The sequence below is a fragment of the Heloderma suspectum genome, chromosome 11, assembly GCF_057233095.1.
Source record: "Heloderma suspectum isolate Gila_16-S chromosome 11, 16-S_ref, whole genome shotgun sequence".
Classification (NCBI taxonomy): Eukaryota; Metazoa; Chordata; class Lepidosauria; order Squamata; family Helodermatidae; genus Heloderma; species Heloderma suspectum.
The window spans coordinates 10,213,810-10,227,048 of record NC_139468.1 but is presented as its reverse complement, the minus strand read 5'-3'; positions in this window follow the sequence as shown (position 1 = coordinate 10,227,048).

The window sequence follows — 13,239 nt, the reverse complement described above, 5'->3', positions numbered from 1 at the left end:
AAGAATATGTTTGAGTAGAATTGATATCAGTGCTAAATTAGGGTGTAATTTGCCACAGTAGTTCCAGTATTTAGAAATATCTAGCTATGTAATAAGGAATAATTGTCTGGGTGAGATGAACATGAATTTATCTAAATTTGAAGCATTGACTTATGAATGCACATCAAGGAAATGATTATTGACTAAAATGTATGATATGTTATTAAAGTTAGATTATGCTTTGGGCCATAATCTTAAAACTGAATGGGAAAACAAGGTTGGGAAGACATTATTGGAACAAATGTGGCAATTTATTTTCACCAAAAGACCGGCATTAACTTCCTGTTTAAATATCAAAGAAAGTCGTTATAAAATATTGGATTGCTGATATTTAACTCGAATACAATTTATAATAGGAGATTGGGTGGATGATGGAGGTGTACCTAAGATATACAAACTTCTGGCACATGAGGTGGACCTGTCTGAAAATGGTTGTTTTCTGGAATAAGATTCAATATACAGTTAACTTAATGACTGGCTACATGATACCTCTGAGTTACATTGTTGTATAGATATTTAAAAGTCTGGAATTCATTGATTTCAGGGAAAACCAACCCCCCCCCCAACCTTATTGTATCTAAAGCAGCTCTCCTGTTCCACCCTGGATTCTGTCGTTGCTTCTAGACAACAGCTCAAATGTGGGGAGAAAGGGTTGAACAGCTGCTAATTTAGTTCTGGAGGAGAGCAGATTCGAAATCTCAGGCAGCACTGTAGCTGCTGACTGTGGGCTCATATTCAGAACCATGGAGAGCAGCCCAGCAATTAGGTAAGACAAGGGACTCCCGGACTGGCTTACAAAAACGGACAGGTTTTTATAACCAAGCCAGGAGAGTCCTTCTGGGAGCTCCAGCTCCTTAGGAGCTCCAACTCCTTAGGTCCTTCTGGGAGCTCCAACTCCTTAGGTGCTGCATCAGGTTTTTAAAGGCCCTGAGTCCTTCCCCACAGTCACTGGCTTCTTCTGGGGAGTGAAGAGCTGGTTGGGGGATACTCCCCACAATCTCCCTTCTCACTGGAGGATGCTGAAGTCAGAGGGCAATGTTTGCATTTGCTGAGATTCTCCAAACATCATCTTATTTATTTATTTATTTATTTATTTATTTATTTACATATTTATTTGTGGCATTTGTATTAGGGATGTCAGAGAATTCCGCGACAGATCTTGGTGAGGCTGAATGCCACTGCATTCAGCCCCCCGAAATCCATCGTGGAACGAAGCCCCCGCCCCCCAACCCACAAAAGGCGTGCAAAATGGAGCACTTACCTGCTCCTGTCCGCGCTGCTTTGCAAATGGCGGCCATCCTGGCCACCATTCGCTTCCTCCTCTTCCTAGCCGTGATAGACTATGTAAATACTTACGTAGCCTATCACGGCTAACACAGGGATGCCATTTGCATCCTGGTGGAGGCCATGATAGGCTACATAAGTATTTACATAGCCTATCACAGCAGGGGGGGGACCCCAGTGTACGCAAATGGTGGCGGTTACTGCCATTTGCATACGCTGTTTCCCCCCCCCCCGCTGTGATACACTACGTAAACATTTACGTAGCCTATCACAGCAGGGGGGGAAAAACCCAGTGTACGCAAATGGTGGTGGCTACTGCCATTTGCGTACACTGGGTTTTTTCCCCCTGCCGTGATAGGCTACGTAAATATTTATGTAGCCTACCACAGCTCAATACAGGGACGCAAATAGCAGCGGCTATGACAGCTGCCATTTGCATCCCTGCAGGGCTGCCCAGCAGCCGGATGTCTGGCTATGCGTGGCCGGAGTCGGCTGGCGGCTCCGGAGCTTGGCTGTGGAGCGGAGCCGGCCAGGCAGGATTCTGGGGGCAGGGACGGAGTGCCTCCCCCCCATCGAGGATTCCAGGGGGAGGGACGGAGCGCCTCCCCCCCACCGCAGATGCCCCTGCGCGGAGCCAGGTAAGGGATTCGTACATCCCTAATTTGTATACCACTGAATATAGGAAACTCCTTCAGTGGTTCACGGTATTAAAAAATGTCTTGCCACTTGTCTTGATCCCAATCCCTGTTTCTGTTTGCCATTGCTGCTCACTCTGCATGAATGGGAAACTTGTGCAAATCGAGCAGTAATCAAATGGGAGATGTGTGTAAATCTCCCCTAATTTGCACAAATTTCCTCCATAGACCAAAGTAGGGCTGATTCAGTCTACTGAGGAAATTGGGAAATTTGTGCAAATTGAACTAGGAATCAGGAACAAAGTGAATGCAAGCACATGTTTGACAATTTGCAAATATTTTCAGTGGACATGTGCCCGTGCACCCATTTGGAGCTCCAGAGAAGGCACATTCACATATTTTGTGAGTAAAAAGAGAGACATTCATTTTAGTTCCTTTTTTTATCAGGATTTACCCAGTTTGTACTTCCTGGACAGAACATGGACTTGAACACAGTCTGTGTCAGGATTCCTTTGGCCCCCACTTAACTTCAAATGCTGAAACATACACAGATGAGAGGCTTCAGTTTACAGCTTTTAATCACTTACTTCACAGGGACATACAGATGCAAATTCTCAGTGACTCTCAGTCTACAAGGAAATGCCTTCAGGGGGTTCAAAGTTACGGAAGTTGTCTGCCATTTGAAGAGGAAGGCGATCTCACTAGCCTAACTTAAGGCGGGGGGAGGCCCCTCTCTCTCATGAGGCTTCTAACCACAGCTTTTCATGCAAGGCCAATTGGGTAGACCATCTAAGTTCTGCCCCACCTTCTCTCTCTTTGCCCTGTGCCTGTGTCTGTCATCTATTAGGTCAGACGCCCCAAACACTGCCTCCTCCTGTTCCCTGCCTCTCACTGGGGGTGGGTGGTGGTGAAGAGGGACCCTCATCCTCAGCCAGCTGGACATTGGTAACCTGAGAAGCCAGCCTAGTCATGTCTGGACTAGCCTGGGAAAACACCTCCCCCATGTCTGGTGGATCTCTTTCAGAATCTGAACTGCTATCCCACTCCCTGAGCTCAGAAACATCCCTGACAGTCTGCAGCTGAAGTCTTATATTTTTGAGCTTGCAATTTGATTTTAGAACCTCCTTAAAATGCATTCAACAGCATGCATGCACTTGAAGAACGCACATGAAAAATGTGTACTTTCGAAAAATGTGCACCAACATGCTTTAATTAGAGAAAATGGATACATCTCAAAGATGCACACAGTGTGTGTGTGTATGTATGTATGCATGTATGTATGTATGTATATACGTATGTATTATGTTTCTATACCACCCAACAGCCAAGCAGTGGTATTGGCAGTGGCAGAGGAGGCAGAAGTGGCCGGGGAGGAGGCAGTGGTGGCCCAGGTAAGGAGCTGGGTGTGTGTGTGGGTGTCAGGGCCCCTGAAGCAGGATTTGGCCATCTGAATCCCACTTCAGGTTCGGGGGTACCTGATTCAGCCTGAGCCAAATTGGGCCCACCTCAGAAGCCACGAAGCGGCTTCCGAGTCAGATCGGGGGTCCATGTGCAGCCCTAATAAAAACTAAAAAGTGCATTTAAAAAGTGCATTTTTCCGTGCATGAATGCAAGTTCGGGAATTTGTGAGCATTTCTAGTAACATGCTCTCCTGTTCACATTCCGGGTTGCGATCATGGCATGTTTGCATGATCTGTGAACATTAACAACATGCTCATACATCCCTAATAGGCAACATACTGTGACCTGCACACACTGAGAGCGAGTTCCAAACAAAGGCCCCTGTGATCAGACAAGAAATCCTGGAGTGGTTTTCAGGGCTTCATACAAGCTAAGGTTCTCCATCTCTCATTGCCCAAGCCTTTGTATCTGCCTGGCTCCAGATTGTAAAAGCACTCCATTACATAGGCCACATTGCGTAGGATCCTGGAGCCAGGCCTGGAATGCAGAATGATGGTGGTTGTAATGGGCTAGGGGTGGGGGCGATCTGTTTTTGCATACAGTGGCCTGGGAATGATTCCACATTATCATGGATCAACTTCCCATGGATCTTTGCCACCCAGTTCCAAAGTACATGTAAGCTCTGGGAGAGGCTGTAGCTTAATGGCAGAGCCCCTGTTTTGCACATAGAAGGGGTTCACCCCTGGCGATTTGACCCCTGGCATCTCCAGGTCAGGCTGGAAAAACCCGTGTCTGAAACCCTGGAGAGCTATTGCTGCCAGTCAGTGTCGACAATATTGGGCTAGGTGGTCCCATGGTCTGAGTCAATATAAGACAGCTTCCCATGTTTCTATGTTCGACTTTTAAAGGCTAGGAACATGGGGAAATTAAGAAGCCCTCAGATCATCTTGAGAAGGACTTCTGCCAGGCTGTGGAACTCCCTCTGAGAGAGGTTAAGTTGGCTCACTCTCTGCTGTCCTTCCACCAGTGGGAAGGGATGGCGTGGGTGTCCAATTGGGTCAGGGAGTCTGGCGGACTCCCCCACCCACCCATACCCCCGAGCTGCACCTGCCAAGCCCCTGCCCCCAATTGAGCCCCTCTGCAGTCGCCAAGCCACACACACTCACGCAGGACCCATCCGCGAGCACCACAAATTCCATTTTGCAAAAGAAAATGGTGATCGCGGATATGCGCACATCTAGTCTCATGCAAAGTGGGACTGTGCATGGCTGATATACAGAAGGTGCAAATAGGCCATTGATAGGGGTATGCCACTTGTGTCTGTGGCTCAGCAGGTGCCCAGAGGACCCAGACTGTGAGGTGTCCATCCATCCCTACCGGCAGGCAAATGTGCTTTTATTCAAACAAGCATGAAATAAGAGCATGGCAGCTGGTCTGTTGAGTTGGGTGCTGTTTTTTAAAAACAACAACAATAACAACACAATCTTTTATGCTTGTGTTTTTAATGTATTTGTTTTGTGATTGTTTTAACATAGTTTTATTTTCAATCTCGGTTTTTCTTATTGTCAGCTGCTTTGAGCGCCTTTTCCTTGGTAGAAAAGCAGGGTAGAAATCTCATCAACCAATAAATATTTCTCTTCCCTCCCTCCTTGAAAGTCTGGAGAATTCCCCCTGCCTCCCCCACCCCAAATAATGCCCTATTATGAAGCTGTGTGTGGGATTTTGCTCAGCCTTACTGATGACAGGAGAGACCAGCCAGACGTAGTCTCCAAGCAGCGGCCTGGAGTGAAATAATTTAGAGGAGCACAATATTTTTGCAAAGAAATTCTCCTCCTCTGTGCTTTGTCCTCCATCCTTTTTTATTTATTTTTCCTTTTCCTAGGATTGCTGTTTGCCTCTGAAGCTGAGCCGTCACCTTCCAGCCCCTGGCAATAACCCACCTAAGCCTTTTGCTTGACTTATAATGAATAAATAATCACACCCCAGGACATTGTGCTACAAGTCACATCCTGACAACTCCACACAACTTCTCCAAGCACTCAGACCTGCCAGTTGCCCTTTTAGCAAACATAAGTGATGGGGCTTGTCTGGAGGCAGATGAGACAAGCTGCCATGTGCTGACATTGCCTGTGTACATGATTTCACTCACAGACAACCTGCTGGCACACATCACATATTCTGGAGAAGAGGCAGCAGGAAAGACAAAGAGAGAGAGCCCTGAACAGAGTATGCTGGCAGTGTAATCCGATGCATTTCTACTCAGGAGTAGGTCCCACTGTGTTCAACTAAGATTACAGCCTAGTTCTCATTGAGGCGGTCAATCTATCTCTAGGCTGGACCTCAAAGATTCCAGGACTCAGAATTTGGCCATGACACTCAGGTTTGGGGTGCTATTTCAAGGGCCTGAGGGCAGCAGGTTTAAGTCTCAGTTTAGGGTGGCCATGTGTCCAACTTTACAGAGGACAGTCCTCTATTTGAAGAGTTGGCAGAGTTGGGGATGTGCGAACCCATCCCTGTCCGAGTTCTCCAAGCGCCTGTCCAGCTCCTGCCCCTGCTCACCAGTCCCCAAACTGTAATCGAGCCTCTCTTGTGCTTGGTGAGCAGTCTGCACTCACCCCAGCAGCCTCATCGAGCTTTGAGGTCACCATTTTAAAAAAATAAAATAAAATGGCGATTACAAAAATGTGCATATTTGCATACGTGCAAAAATGCACATTTTCGTGTACACACACATATGCACATGTGCAAACTGAGGATTTTTGCACACATCAATATGCGCACTAGCAAAATGTACATTTTTGCACATACTCAAATATGCACATTTATTCCTCCAAAAATGGTTATCGTCAAGCTTGATGAGGCCGTGAGGGTGAGCGCAGACCATTCGCCAAGCAAAGGCAAGGGGTGAGCAGGGCACGGGCTCAGTGATTGGGGCTCAGGGGTGCAGGCAAGGGCAGTTCTGCTGGATTCCCAGACAGAATAGGGGAACTCGTGCCACCCCTTGTCAGAGGACAGTCTTCTAGGGATGGGTGAATTGGCGTTGTTCAAGATTACCATTATTCTCCAAGCATCATCTCACCACACTCATCTTGTACCTCATTCCTGTCCATGTTTGTGGTCACTGCTCTTTCTGCCAGTAGGGGCTGGTGTCTGTGATTTCGGTGGGCCTGTAAATCCCTTCTGGATTTTAATCAGGACCAGCCATAACTCTAAAGGAGCTATCCATGGTGCTGAACCCTATCTTGCAAATAGTTTCAGCACCATGGATAGCTCCTTTAGAGTTCTGGCTGGTCCTGACTAAAAACCAGAATAGGTTCACAGCCACCAGCCTCCACAGCTCTCTGCAGAAACTGGAAACCTCTGCAAATGAAGCAGTGATTTAATGGGAGATTTGTGCACATCTCCCCATATTTGCACAAATTTCCTAATTTGTGCAATGTTCCTCCATAGACTAAAGTGGGGCTGATCTGGTCTACTGAGTACATTTATGCAAATTAGGACTCTTCCACAGATTGAACCAGGAACCAGAATGAGGAGAACACGAGAATGTGCTTGACAATTTGTAAATATTTTTTGGCGGACACATGCTCATGCTCTCTTTTGGATCTTCGTACAGGACCTCCTTGCATGTGTTGCAAACAAAAATGAAATTCTCATACGTCCCTAATTTCAATGCTTTCTCTATTTGAAGGACTGCTGAGTCCAACTCTGGTTTAAGGATAAAGAACCATATTAAGAAGGGAGAGCAGAGGCCTAGACTTTGCCATCAACACTTAGCACTTGAAGAGCAGACTGAAGAGCAGGCAGACAGGTCCTATTTCCAAAGTTACATGCATATAGGTATTAGTACAAATTTGCATTTCTATTTTGTATTGTACTTAGTGATGTACAGATTGTTTAACATCTGTTCTGTGTTTCATGGATTGTCAGGTGCCTTTCATTCTGTTGTCCACCCATCAGTGGAATTAGATTTTTTGTTTTGTTTTTTGTATTGTGCAAATGTGCATTTGCACAAATGTGCATTTGCACCTTTATGCACATGTAAAAATGTGTGAATCCCCCCAAATCCATGTTTTCGTGCTTTAGCCTATGGGGGAAATAAACATTTTTGCCCAGGTTCTTTTTAGCCCTATGAAGAGAGACTGAAAGAACTGGGCATGTTTAGCCTTGAGAAGAGAAGACTGAGGGGATATATGATAGCTCTCTTCAAGTACTTGAAAGGTTGTCACAGAAAAGAAGGCCAGGATCTCTTCTTGATCATCCCAGAGTGCAGGACACGGAATAATGGGCTCAAGTTACAGGAAGCCAGATTCCGGCTGAACATCAGGAAAAACTTCCTGACTGCAAGAGCAATACGACAATGGAACCAATTACCTGGGGAGGTGGTGGGCTCCCCCACAGTAGAGGCCTTCAAGACGAGGCTGGACAGCCATTTGTCAGGGATGCTCTGACTTGGATTCCTGCATTGAGCAGGGGGTTGGACTCGATGGCCTTGTAGGCCCCTTCCAACCCTACTATTCTATGATTCTATGATTCTATTTTTCATGTTTTTCTACAGTGAAATTTGCACAAAATTCAGGAAACTTAGAAAAACAGCCCACAGGTCTGCAAAATGTGCCTGACAGGGTAAAAACCAGTCCACTGTGGAATCTGTGGGTCAGATTAATGAAAATCCGAACTTATTTGGTTCTGCTGTGGATTTCTCCAACATCCCTAATTGTTGTTGTTGTTGCTGTTCAGTCGCTAAGTTGTGTCCGACTCTTCGTGACCCCATGGACCATAGCGTGTCAGGCCTTCCTGTCCTCCGCTCTCTCCCAGAGTGTGCTCAAGTTCATATCCATTGCATCGGTGATGCTATCTAGCCATCTCATCCTCTGCCGTCCTTTGCCTTCAATCTTTCCCAGCATCAGGGTCTTTTCCAGAGAGTTTTCTCTTCGCATTAGGTGGCCAAAATATTGGAGCTTCAGCTTCAGTATCTGTCCTTCCAATGAGCACTCAGGGTTGATTTCCTTTAGGATGGAATGATTTGACCTCCTTGCAGTCCAGGGGACTCGTAAGAGTCTTCTCCAGCACCACAGTTCGAAAGCATCAATTCTTCGGCACTCAGCCTTCCTTATAGTCCAGCTCTCACAGCCATACGTTACTACTGGGAAAACCATAGCTTTGATTAGACGGACCTTAGTCGGCAAGGTGATGTCTCTGCTTCTTACTATGCTGTCTAGGTTTGCCATAGCTTTCCTCCCAAGGAGCAAGCGTCTTTTAATTTCATGGCTACAGTCACCGCCGTCTGCGGTGATCTTGGAGCCCAAGAAAGTAAAATCTGTCACTGCTTCCATTTCTTCCCCTTCTATATGCCAGGAAGTGATGGGGCCAGATGCCATGATTTTAGTTTTTTTAATGTTGAGTTTCAAACCAGCTTTTGCACTCTCCACTTTCACCCTCGACAAGAGGCTCTTTAGCTTAGATCCTCTTTGCTTTCTGCCATTAGGGTGGTATCATCTGCGTATCTGATTCTGAGGTTGTTGATAATTCTCCTGGCAATCTTAATTCTGACCTGTGATTCATCCAACCCAGCGTTTCTCATGATGTACTCTGCATATAAATTAAATAAGCAGGGCGACAATATACAGCCTTGTCATACTCCTTTCCCAATTTTGAACCAATTGGTTGTTCCATGTCTGGTTCTTACTGTTGCTTCTTGTCCCTCGTACAGGTTTCTCAGGAGACAGGTAAGGTGGTCTGGTACTCCCATCTCTTTAAGAATTTGCCTCAGTTTGTTGTGACCCACACAATCAAAGGCTTTAGCATAGTCAATGAAGCAGAAACAGATGTTTTTCTGGAATTCTCTTGCTTTGTCCATGATCCAGCTTCTATTTAAATGATAATATTTATTTCCAAATGTATGTGTGCTTATGTAATTTATCCAAATGGGTGGCAATTAATATTACCTCCGAGTCCTTTCCAATCCTGTGATTTAATATTTTCATTGGAGCAGATAACGTCAACATTGCTGGAAATCAGTTTCAGGGAGGTGGGGGTTTTGGTATTACATTTGAATCAAGTCAGTGTGCGGAGACCCGATGAACTCATCCAGCAGGAATTGGTGCTCCTGAAGAATCACATTCACAACCCTTTTAAAATTTCACAGTTGTAACTGAGGGCACTTGTCTGGTGTGCTTGTAACACCCCTATTCTCACATTAGAGATTCTCCCACCTGAGAGCCCCCAGCACCATTACACGTTTCCAGTGGGCCTGCTGTCCGCCATGTTCATTTATTCTGAAATAGCCATTGTTTTTTGTCCTCCACTGGGACCTTATTCACCTTCACCACCCCTTTCCAGGTTCAGATCTTACTCTGGGTATTGTTCCCAAGTGGATAAGTGATATAGGGGGAAGTCCCCTCCTTTAGGTCCTGGTCAGACACCCCAAACTACACACCACAAGCCAAAGGATAAACTAAACCAATGTAATAACAATTACCACACAAAGAGTATAAGGGAGCAAACAGAGGATACACTAAAATGGCAAACAAAACCCACAGCTATCAGCTTAGCTAGATTGTGCCTCTGCCACTTACATACACACTAACAAAGACAGCCAGTGTGGTGTAGTGGTTAGAGGGATGGACTGGGACATGGGAGACCCAGGTTCTAGTTCACACTCAGCCATGAAGTTCACTGGGTGACTTTGAGCCAATCACTGACTCTTAGCCTAGCCTACCTCACAGGGTATTTGTGAGGATAAAAATGGAGTGGAGGAGGATTATGTAAGCCACCTTGGGTTCCTTGCAGGACAAAAAAGAGTGGGATATAAATATAATGAATGAATGAATGAAATTCCTCAGGGAGGATCTCCTGCACCATTCAACTCCTTCGTAGGGTTGGCTTTTGGTCTGGAGTGACACAGCCTCCACTCTCTACAGACCCACCCCTCTCTGGTGCCCCACATGGGCTTCAACCCCCACTTATAAGGGGTAGCTGGTGAAGGCAACACAGTATTCTGCATGTACCCAGCCTCACCCCTGTGCCTTGTTAGCAGGGGGGTACTTGGTCTAAGACCCACAAGCCAGGAACTCTTAAAGTGAGAGTGGCTAGTTGCCATTCCTATAACATCTGAACATATCAAATGATCCTTACCACCAGCAGGAGGGGATATGGCAGGCTATACACTACATACAAATCCCGCCCTGCCCCCAGAAGAAAATAGTGGACAATTCAATGATGTGTCCTTTAAAACACACACCAAGAAATACAAAGACATAGTCTAGTTCTGATTAAGCACCCAACAATGCAAGAACAGGATGTTGTGCACTCTCCACTTCCCTTAGAAATAGGAAGTTCCAGATGCACCTTTAATAGCGTTGCCTTACCTGGGAGAGAAGACCTCTGGGGATTTCTGATGTTTCTGTAATCTCTGTTTATTTACAAATTGACATGTTGACCTGGCTGGAGGGATTGGGGGCGGGGGGCAGGCGAGGGGGGGGGTGTTAACCAAGCACCTGTCAAAAAGTCAGTCACCCAAAAGCAAACAGTATGTCCTTGTGTGTCTCTTCAAGGCTGCTTCTTGCATAGCCAGTTGCAAAAGCACAAAGGTATTTGTCTTTCCTCCATATGTTTGAACTGCCCCCGCCCCACACCATGAGAAGAATACCCTCCGGGAGTGTGTTGTTTCTTTTCATTCCCTGCCTCCCCACACCCAAGCATGTATCTGTAACTGCATCTCCAGGAATATCAATAGACCATCAATATTCATTAAGCAAACACCTTCAGATGTCCAGATATGATGGAATACTATGTCCCATTGTAATGCAAATGACATCTAGCTTGCCATCAGGTCAACAGTTCTCATAAAATTTCAGCAGATGTTGAAGAAGACAAGAAGCTCTTTGTCCAGAGATGATATTGTAGACCAGGCTTACTAAACAGCCACTTACCTGATTGCCTGGGGCAATGAATATGCAATAAAAGATCAAGTCGCAGAATCATTAAGAGTGTTGTTTCAATAAATGACACAAAATAACATGTTCACCTACAGTCTGAATTGTATATAGGATTACTGCTAATAAAATGACTATCATTTTGAAGGACTCAAAATGATAGTTAGTATGTGATTGATGATAGCTTAACTGATAATGGATGGGGTAAATTGGGAGGGAGTACCTCTGAACGGTGGACATCCCATACCTGTCTGGGAGGTTAATCAGCAACTGATCCAGAAAACTTGCTCAGCTCACCATGGGCGCATGTCTTGGGATGGAACTCTAAACCTAGTGGAAAGAGCAAATGAAAGATAGTCAACTATTTTGTGAACCCAGATCTCTGGCCGCAAATACATTTGGTAGACTGTTGCTTCTTTTCTTCTTACTAGGTGTCAGATAACAGAAAGATGGTGCAAAATGAAGTAGGCTTGAAACAGCAAATTTGTAATGCGGGCAGAAATAGAAGTTAATGGTGACATGGAATGATTGGATACAATCTCATCTGGGATATTTTGCACTGTTATGTGTACTGTCTGTCTGTCTGTCTGTCTCCCCACTCCATGGTTTTTAACTATGCTCCAGGGAACTCTGTGTTTCTTAGAAGCTTGTAAGGGTTCTCCTAGGGAAGAGTGTTAATGGCAGACAAATGTCCCTGAATTTGTCCACCTCTACCTCTCTGACTTCAGAGTACAGCCAGCCATGGAGAAAATATCAGGGTCGTTACAGTTTTAGTTCCACACAGGACACTGCTAAGGCCTAACAAATTATTTAATGTTCATGGCTTTCCTTGGCACTGTAGTTCTGAGAATCTTGCTTTAGAGATCTCTACTTTTGGTCATAAATGTGGAGTTTAAATTCAAGTAATAAATGCATTATAAATAAACAATATTGCAAGAGTAGATAAGAGTGGTCTTTGTCTGAGTCTATTACTGAAGAATAGAGCCCCCAAATCCAAAGCTTAATTGCTAAAATGGTGAGTTTCTTCAGTTCAAACACTCAAACACACCAACATCATGCCTTGGATAGGAATGTTGGTGGATTCTTTCGGGGGAATGAAGCTCAATGGAATTTTTCTGGCTCAGCCCTGTGGATTCTGTTCCTTTTCCCTCTGCTGGTTCCATTTCTATCCCCTTTCCCTCTGTAGCGAGTTGAGCCGCTATGCAGATTCCAGGTTGTTGTTGTTTCTATGGCTCCAATTTGTGCATTAAAAAGAAAACAAAACAAAAACTGGGTTCGACCATTTGCACAAAATTTCCTGGAATCTGAAAAAAATAAAATAAAAATCCAATGCCGTCTGCCTCTGCTTACCAGACCAGAAACACAGAAATCCATTGGGCTTGAACGGAATGGATTTCTCAGCATCGCACATCCCTAACCTTGGAAGAACTTCTAGCTTATTTTATGTGTGTGAAAGCAGGTTGTGGTTACTTGGTGGTGAGGGAAAGGGCTCCACATATATTCAAAGTTGCCCTTCTCACTTACACATCCCAGAGTCGTTCCTCTTGGCATGGAAACCACTTTGGAGGCCAAGATTCATTTCAGTTTAAAACCTGCATACTTTATTGTCCTTGCACTGAATAACCAGTCCAGGGGCTGGAATCCCATCCTTGGAATGCAATAGCTGCAGTGCACAATCACACTCAGATTTGAGTTATGAGAAATCGCTGTCATTCACTGAGAATGCAGATGGTCTGCCTGGATAAATGGTTCTGAACACGACAGGTAATCAAATCTCATAGACACCACTTACAGGCTGATGGCTACATTTACAGCTGACAACCAATATTCTCCACATTCATCTGGACATACCGGCACAGAAACAGATCTCTGCACCTCATCACATACAAAAGCCATAACATTTTCGCTTGAAAAAATATCACATTTCAAAAATGATAAATGTA